We start from the raw sequence: 8,531 nt of genomic DNA, 5'->3' as shown, positions 1-8,531 counted from the left end.
GTTGGGGTTGGAGCGGAGGGCTGCCCGTTCTGCGGGGGAGAGGTTGGAGTGGGTGAGAGGGGTGGAGAGGTTGAGGCGGTTAATGTCTCGACGGCAGTTAGAGATGAAGAGGTTGAGGGAGGGTAGGAGGCCTGGGGGTGGTGTCCAGGAGGAGGACTTGTGTTGGAAGCAGGTGAAGGGGTCAGTGGAGGGAGGGTTAGGCTCCCGGTTGAAGAAGTAGGCGTGGAGACGAAGGCGGCGGAAAAACTGTTCTAAGTCCAATCGTGACTGGTATTCGTTGATGTGTGGTTGTAGGGGGACAAAGGTGAGCCCCTTACTAAGGACTGACTGTTCATCCTCAGTTAGTGGGAGGTCTGGGAGGATGGTGAAGATGCAGCAGGGTTCAGTGTGACTGTCAGTGTGAGAGACTAAATTCGCCTTCTAAAAAAAATTATAAGTGCGGCTTGTACTTATTGCAACAGGAACCATTCAACAACTTCTCCTTTAATACCTCCCACTTCCTACAGACAGAGGGGGTGGCCATGGGTACCTACATGGGCCCGAGCTATACCCGAGTCTTTGTAGGGTACGTGGAACAATCCTTCTTCCAAAGCTACCCTGGCCCTATCCCCAATCTCTTCCTCCGTTACATTGATGACTGTTTCGGTGCCGCCTCGTATTCCCATGAGGAGCTCAAACAGTTCATCCACCTCACTAACACCTTCCACCCCAGGTTTAAGTTTACCTGGACCATCTCTGACACCTCTCTCTCCTTCCTGGACCTGTCTCCATCTCTGGCATTCACCTGGAAACTGATATCCATTTTAAACCTACCGACTACCACAACTACCTGGAATATTCCTCCTCTCACCCACCTTCCTGTAAAAAGGCCATCGCCTATTCCCAATTCCTTCACCTCTGACGCATCTGCTCACAAGATGAGGCATTCCACTCCCGAATATCCCAGATGTCCTCTTTTTTCAAAAACCGCAACTTCCCCTCCACAGTGATTGAAAATGCCCTTGACCGTGGCTCCCGCATTTCCCACAACTCATCGCTCACACCTCCTATCCGCAATAATAACCAAAACAGAATCCCCCTCGTCCTCACGTACCACCCCACCAACCTCTAAATCCAACGCATCACCCTCCAATGTTTCCGCCATCTGCAATCTGACCCTACTATCAACGACATTTTTCCCTCCCCACCCTATGTGCTTTCCGAACAGACCACTCTCTCCATGACTCCCTTGTCTGCTCCACACTCCCCTCCAGCCCTACCACCCCCAGCACTTTTCCCTGCAACCGAAGCAAGTGCCACACCTGCTTCTATACCTCCCCCCTCACTCCCATCCCAGGCCCTAGGAAGACTTTTCACATCAAACAGATGTTCACCTGCACATCTGTTAACGTGATGTACTGTATCCGCTGTTCCCGTTGTGGCCTCCTCTACATCAGGGAAACCAAACGGAGGCTTGGGGGCTGCATTGCAGAACATCTACGCTCGATTCACAATAAACAACTATACCTCCCAATCACGAACTATTTCAACCCCATGCGCCCTCAACTCCTCGGACGACATGTCCATCCTGGGTCTCCTGCACTGCCACAATGACACCACCTGAACGGTGCAGGAACAGCATCACATATTTTGCTTGGGAACGCTGCAGCCCAAGATATCTCTGTGGACTTCACAAGCTTCAAAATCCCCCAACCACGTGCCCAAACCAGCTCAGCTAGTCCACACCCCCCTAACCATTCCTCCCACCTCAAGCCCCACTGCCATCTCCTAGCCACTAAACTCATCCCGCCTCCTTGGCCTGTCTGTTCTCCCTGGACCGACCTATCCCCTCCCTAACTCCCCACCTACCTTCACCTTCACTGGCTCTAACTCCGCCTCTTTGACCTGTCTGTCTCCTCTCACCCTATCTTCTCCTTTATCCATCTTCTATCCGCCTAGTCCTGTCTCCCTATTTATTTCAGAACCCCCTTCCCCTCCCCCATTTCTGAAGAAGGGTCAAGCTTTCCTGATCACAATCCTTTGATATTTCTGGAAAGATTAAGGCCAAGAGCACCAAATTATTTCATTGGAGCCTTATGTTACAAGCATTTAAGTTACAGAGTGAATATGTTGTGGGTCGTGAAAATATTATTGCGGATTTGAAAGAAAAATGTTTATAAGGCAGAAATAGTAGTGTTTAATGTTATACTTGACTAGAATTAGCATGAAATGTTTAACTCTAGATTAATGAGATCTGGATCTGGTAATAAAATGAAGTTAAGGTTTTAGAAAAATGAAGACATCCTTTCATAATGATGGTTAATTTTCTCTTAAGGGGATGGGGCGTGTTGTGAAGTTGGTTAGAATACTTATGGATTGGAAGACTGGAAGTTCGAATTTGGTGTTTGTAATATGCTAAGGCAGAAGCAGTATGTGGTTCCTTTAAAAATGATGTGCTTTTTCTATGCTTAGAAATTCAAAACAGATGCCTGTGGGCAACACCTTGTGGGCTTGCAGGTGCACAAAGCCACACAGCTAGCATGTCAAGCAGCAGTTTTGTTATCAAGACAAGTTTTGAGATTTAGCCAATCAATTTGAATCAGGCTGAGATACTAAAAACCAATTAAAAATTAAACCTGATGGTTTTGACAACATAGAATCAATCTCAATTGTAAGAAAATGATATGTCACCGAAAATATAAAAGGAGACGGTATTTGTAAGATGAGAGTTTATTGCCACCTGCCAGAGTTAACAGCTCTCCGCTCAAGGGAGAACCACTAGCTCTCAGTCTAAGTTTTAGAAGAAGCACCAGCTAGATGAAAAGGTAACTACAGCACAACTTGTTAATATTTCTGACACAAGAATTCGAAGGAGAGGGTGTTCCTGACAGTACACTTGATGGAGAAGGCACAGAGCATTCCGGAAGACATGTAACCTGGCTGTAATTGTGAAAGACTAAATTCGTTTTTTTAAGTTTTATTTTATATAAGTGGGACTCATATTTATTGTTAGAGAATACTATTAGAATCTTGTTTTATTTGGGAATAGTTAGTAGTCAGAAGGAATTTATTCAGATTGTTAATAACTTAGTTTGTTTACTTTTAAAGTTAGATAAATAAGTTGTTACTTGTTGATTGTAAAGTGAGAGTCAGGGATTTATTTTATTTAACCATACGAGTTGCAGAAAAAGCAGGTTACACCACTTTTCACTCTCCTTTTTGACAGGTAAGGCGAGGTGCTCATTTTTTTTGGGTATTTCAGTTTTACTTCTCAGAGCCGGGGTGGGGTCACTCTCCACTTTATAACACTTCACGCATCAGCTAGCAAGGGAACAGATGTGGGGTCTCCCCTACCACCCACATTTAAATTGTGATTTAGATCTTTAAAGCTTCAGTGACCTGTATTTTAAAAAATAATTTGAAAGTATTACTCTTACTATGGTAAACACCAGGGTATCTGCAACTTGTTTTTGGGAGGAAACTCCCCCTCGTGCACCCTGGGCAACAATCATTAGACAATATTTCCAGGTTTCGCCCAATACTGAACTCCCTGTATGCGCACCAGTGGTATAAATAGCTGCCTCTAATTGGCAAGATGTATACTTTTATCCCAAGGTACTAGTTGGCTCAATTGGCTAAACAGCTAGCACAAAGTTTAGAAATAATGTCAATGCTAGAAAGTCGGTTCCTATTCCAACTCAGGCTGATTTTGAATCTGCCTCCTCTCCTACCCATAATATGGAAGACAAAGTGGATGCCAATAGCAAAGCACCACTGAAGAAAATCTGTTCAGGATGAAACATTAATAGACATTGAGTGTCAGACCTCACATCACGCATTCAGTCTAGCACTGCCAACTTTGCAATTGCAGCTCATTTAAACCCAAAGCAATAAAAGGTTTAGCCCATCATACCCAAAACCCAGGCTAATTTTAATTAATGTCAAATTCAAAACAGTTAGCCCACAAAATCAGGACTGAATTCTAATTCTCAGAGAATACGATTAATTTACAGATTTCAATTAGTGTCTTAGTGTAGTTTAATACTGCCCAAGTGCAGAAATGTTTGCCAAGAGTTCCTCTATATTCATCTAGCTGACTCTAACATATACAAGCTTTGTAGGATTTTAAAATGTATTTTAGTTTGCCAAACATGTGTGCTAGCAACGCAATTTTATTGAATCACTGGATGATGTATAAAAATTACACAAAATGACCAGAATATAATACTTGTTGTAAAGTTACCTTGTTTCTGTTTTCTTTGGTATTCTTGAAAACAATGATTAAGCATTCTTTTAAACTGGTGTTGATTGGGCATTTATTAACTGGAAATGTCAAAAGTTCCAAAGTTTGTTATTTTACCCACTATCACTTTTGATCAACTCCTTTTGCAACAAACTAACAATCTGAATTAACCAAAAAATATTTGAGCAGTTGATCTACTTGAAATAGAATTCCTTAGCAAGAATAACTGTTTACCGCTTGAGCTATTTCCTTGCAGCTTAATATTTATTGTTATGTATTGAAAATCCTGGTTTCAAAACCTTCCATGCTAAAGTGAACACAATTAAATAAGGATCAGAGATAATGGGAACTGCAGATGCTGAAAAATCCAAGATAACAAAGTGTGGAGCTGGATGAACACAGCAGGCCCAGCAGCATCTTAGCAGCACAAAAGCTGACGTTTCGGGCCTAGACACTTCATCAGAAAAGGGGGATGGGGAGAGGATTCTGAAATAAATATGGAGAGGGGGGAGGCGGACTGAAGATGGATAGAGGAGAAGATAGGTGGAGAGGAGAGTATGGGTGGGGATGTAGGGAGGGGATAGGTCAGTCCGGGGAGGACGGACATGACAAGGAGGCGGGATGAGGTTAGTAGGTAGGAAATGGAGGTGCGGCTTGGGGTGGGAGGAAGGGATAGGTGAGAGGAAGAACAGGTTAGGGAGGTGGGGACAAGCTGGCCTGTTTTTGGGATGCAGTGGGGGGAGGGGACGAGCTGGGCTGGTTTTGAGATGCAGTGGGGGGGGAGGGGAGATTTTGAAGCTGGTGAAGTCCACATTGATAGCATTGGGCTGCAGGGTTCCCAAGCGGAATATGAGTTGCTGTTTCTGCAACCTTCGGGTGACATCATTGTGGCACTGCAGGAGGCCCATGATGGACATGTTGTCTAAGGAATGGGAGGGGGGAGTTAAAATGGTTTGCAACTGGGAGGTGCAGTTGTTTATTGCGAACCGAGCGGAGGTGTTCTGCAAAGTGGTCCCCAAGCCTCCGCTTGGTTTCCCCAATGTAGAGGAAGCCACACCGGGTACAGTGGATACAGTATACCACATTGGCAGATGTGCAGGTGAACATCTGTTTAATACGGAAAGTCATCTTGGGGCCTGGGATGCGAATGAGGGAGGAGGTGGGGGGGCAAGTGTAGCACTTCCTGCGGTTGCAGGGGAAGGTGCCGGGTGTGGTGGGGTTGGAGGGCAGTGTGGAGCAGACAAGGGAGTCACGGAGAGAGTGGTCTCTCTGGAAGGCAGACAATGGTGGGAATGGAAAAATGTCTTGAGTGGTGGGGTCGAATTGTAGATGGCGGAAATGTCAGAGGATGATGCGTTATATCTGGAGGTTGGTGGGGTGGTATGTGAGAACGAGGGGGATCCTCTTAGGGCGGTTGTGGCGGGGTCGGGGTGTGCGGGATGTGTTGCGGGAAATGCGGGAGGCGCGGTCAAGAGCGTTCTCAACCACTGCGGGAGGAAAGTTGTGATCCTTGAAGGACGTGGACATCTGGGATGTATGGGAGTGGAATGCCTCATCCTGGGAGTATATGTGGCGGAGGCGGAGGAATTGGGAAAAGGGGATGGAAATTATGCAGGAGGGTGGGTGGGAGGAGGTGTATTCTAGGTAGCTGTGGGAGTTGGTGGGCTTGAAATGGACATCGGTTTCTAGCTGTTTACCTGAGATGGAGACTGAGAGGTCCAGGAAGGTGAGCGATGTGTTGGAGATGGCCCAGGTGAACTGAAGGTTGGGGTGGAAGGTGCTGGTGAAGTGGATGAACTGTTCGAGCTCCTCCGGGGAGCAAGAGGCGGCGCCGATACAGTCATCAATGCAACGGAGGAAGAGGTGGGGTTTGGGGCCAGTGTAGGTGCGGAAGAGGGACTGTTCCAAGTAACCTACAAAGAGGCAGGCATAGCTTGGGCCCATGCAAGTACCCATGGCCATCCCCTTTGTCTGTAGGGAGTGGGAGGAATTGAAGGAGAAGTTGTTGAGCGTGAGGACCAGTTCGGCTAGGCGGATGAGGGTGTCGGTGGAAGGTGACTGGTCAGGCCTGCGGGGCAGGAAGAAGCGGAGGGCCTTGAGGCCATCTGCATGCGGAATACAGGTGTATAGGGACTGGGCGTCCATGGTGAAAATGAGGTGTTGGGGGCCAGGGAATTGGAAGTTCTGGAGGGCGTGGGTGGTGTCACGGACGTAGGTGGGGAGTTCCTGGACCAAAGGGGAGAAAATGGAGTCCAGATAGGTGGAGTTAAAATTGTATCAGTGATAATGGGAACTGCAGATGCTGGAGAATCCAAGATAATGAAACGTGAGGCTGGATGAACACAGCAGGCCCAGCAGCATCTCAGGAGCACAAAAGCTGACGTTTCGGGCCTAGACCCTTCATCAGAGAGGGGGATGGGGTGAGGGTTCTGGAATAAATAGGAAGAGAGGGGGAGGCAGACCGAAGATGGAGAGAAAAGAAGATAGGTGGAGAGAGAGTATAGGTGGGGAGGTAGGGAGGGGATAGGTCAGTCCAGGGAAGACGGACAGGTCAAGGAGGTGGGATAAGGTTAGTAGGTAGGAGATGGAGGTGCGGCTTGGGGTGGGAGGAACGGATGGGTGAGAGGAAGAACAGGTTAGGGAGGCAGAGACAGGTTGGACTGGTTTTGGGATGCAGTGGGTGGAGGGGAAGAGCTGGGCTGGTTGTGTGGTGCAGTGGTGGGAGGGGACGAACTGGGCTGGTTTTGGGAATGCGGTGGGGGAAGGGGAGATTTTGAAGCTGGTGAAGTCCACATTGATACCATTGGGCTGCAGGGTTCCCAAGCGGAATATGAGTTGCTGTTCCTGCAACCTTCGGGTGGCATCATTGTGGCACTGCAGGAGGCCCATGATGGACATGTCATCAAGAGAATGGGAGGGGGAGTGGAAATGGTTTGCGACTGGGAGGTGCAGTTGTTTATTGCGAACCGAGCGGAAGTGTTCTGCAAAGCGGTCCCCAAGCCTCCGCTTGGTTTCCCCAATGTAGAGGAAGCCACACCGGGTACAGTGGATGCAGTATACCACATTGGCAGATGGGCAGGTGAACCTCTGCTTAATGTGGAAAGTCATCTTGGGGCCTGGGATAGGGGTGAGGGAGGAGGTGTGGGGACAAGTGTAGCATTTCCTGTGGTTGCAGGGGAAGGTGCCGGTGTGGTGGGGTTGGAGGGCAGTGTGGAGCGAACAAGGGAGTCACGGAGAGAGTGGTCTCTCCGGAAGTAGACAGGGGTGGGGATGGAAAAATGTCTTGGGTGGAGGGGTCGGATTGTAGATGGCGGAAGTGTCGGAGGATGATGCGTTGTGGGGAAACCAAGCGGAGGCTTGGGGACCGCTTTGCAGAACACCTCAGCTCAGTTCGCAGTAAACAACTGCACCTCCCAGTCGCAAACCATTTCCACTCCCCCTCCCATTCTTTAGATGACATGTCCATCATGGGCCTCCTGCAGTGCCACAATGATGCCACCCGAAGGTTGCAGGAACAGCAACTCATATTCCGCTTGGGAACCCTGCAGCCCAATGGTATCAATGTGGACTTCACCAGCTTCAAAATCTCCCCTTCCCCAACCGCATCCCAAAACCAGCCCAGTTCGTCCCCTCCCCCCACTGCACCACACAACCAGCCCAGCTCTTCCCCTCCACCCACTGTATCCCAAAACCAGTCCAACCTGTCTCTGCCTCCCTCACCTGTTCTTCCTCTCACCCATCCCTTCCTCCCACCCCAAGCCGCACCTCCATCTCCTACCTACTAACCTCATCCCACCACCTTGACCTGTCCATCTTCCCTGGACTGACCTATCTCCTCCCCACCTATACTCTCCTCTCCACCTATCTTCTTTTCTCTCCATCTTCGGTCTGCCTCCCCCTCTCTCCCTATTTATTCCAGAACCCTCACCCCATCCCCCTCTCCGATGAAGGGTCTAGGCCCGAAACGTCAGCTTTTGTGCTCCTGAGATGCTGCTGGGCCTGCTGTGTTCATCCAGCCTCACATTTCATTATCTCCAGATAGGTGGAGATGAGTTCTTTTGGGCGGGTTATGTTTTCCGGTTACGATCGGTTACTGTTAACCACACTGTGCTCAAAACTCAGTTAAACCTGTGAGTTTTAAATGGCGGGGCGGTTAGTGACTAAAAGGGAATAAAAGAAATTTTGCCAAACGTCAACTGATTTCAGCCGAATAATCCAGGAAGAGGTTGATGCGTGTCTAGCGCAAAATGACAGATCATAATGTCAGGAGTTCCGCCAATCTGCACCTCGCTAAACGCTAAAAAAAACG

Source organism: Stegostoma tigrinum, chromosome 7 (assembly GCF_030684315.1).
Source record: "Stegostoma tigrinum isolate sSteTig4 chromosome 7, sSteTig4.hap1, whole genome shotgun sequence".
NCBI classification, from domain to species: Eukaryota; Metazoa; Chordata; class Chondrichthyes; order Orectolobiformes; family Stegostomatidae; genus Stegostoma; species Stegostoma tigrinum.
Note: the sequence above shows the minus strand (reverse complement) of the source record.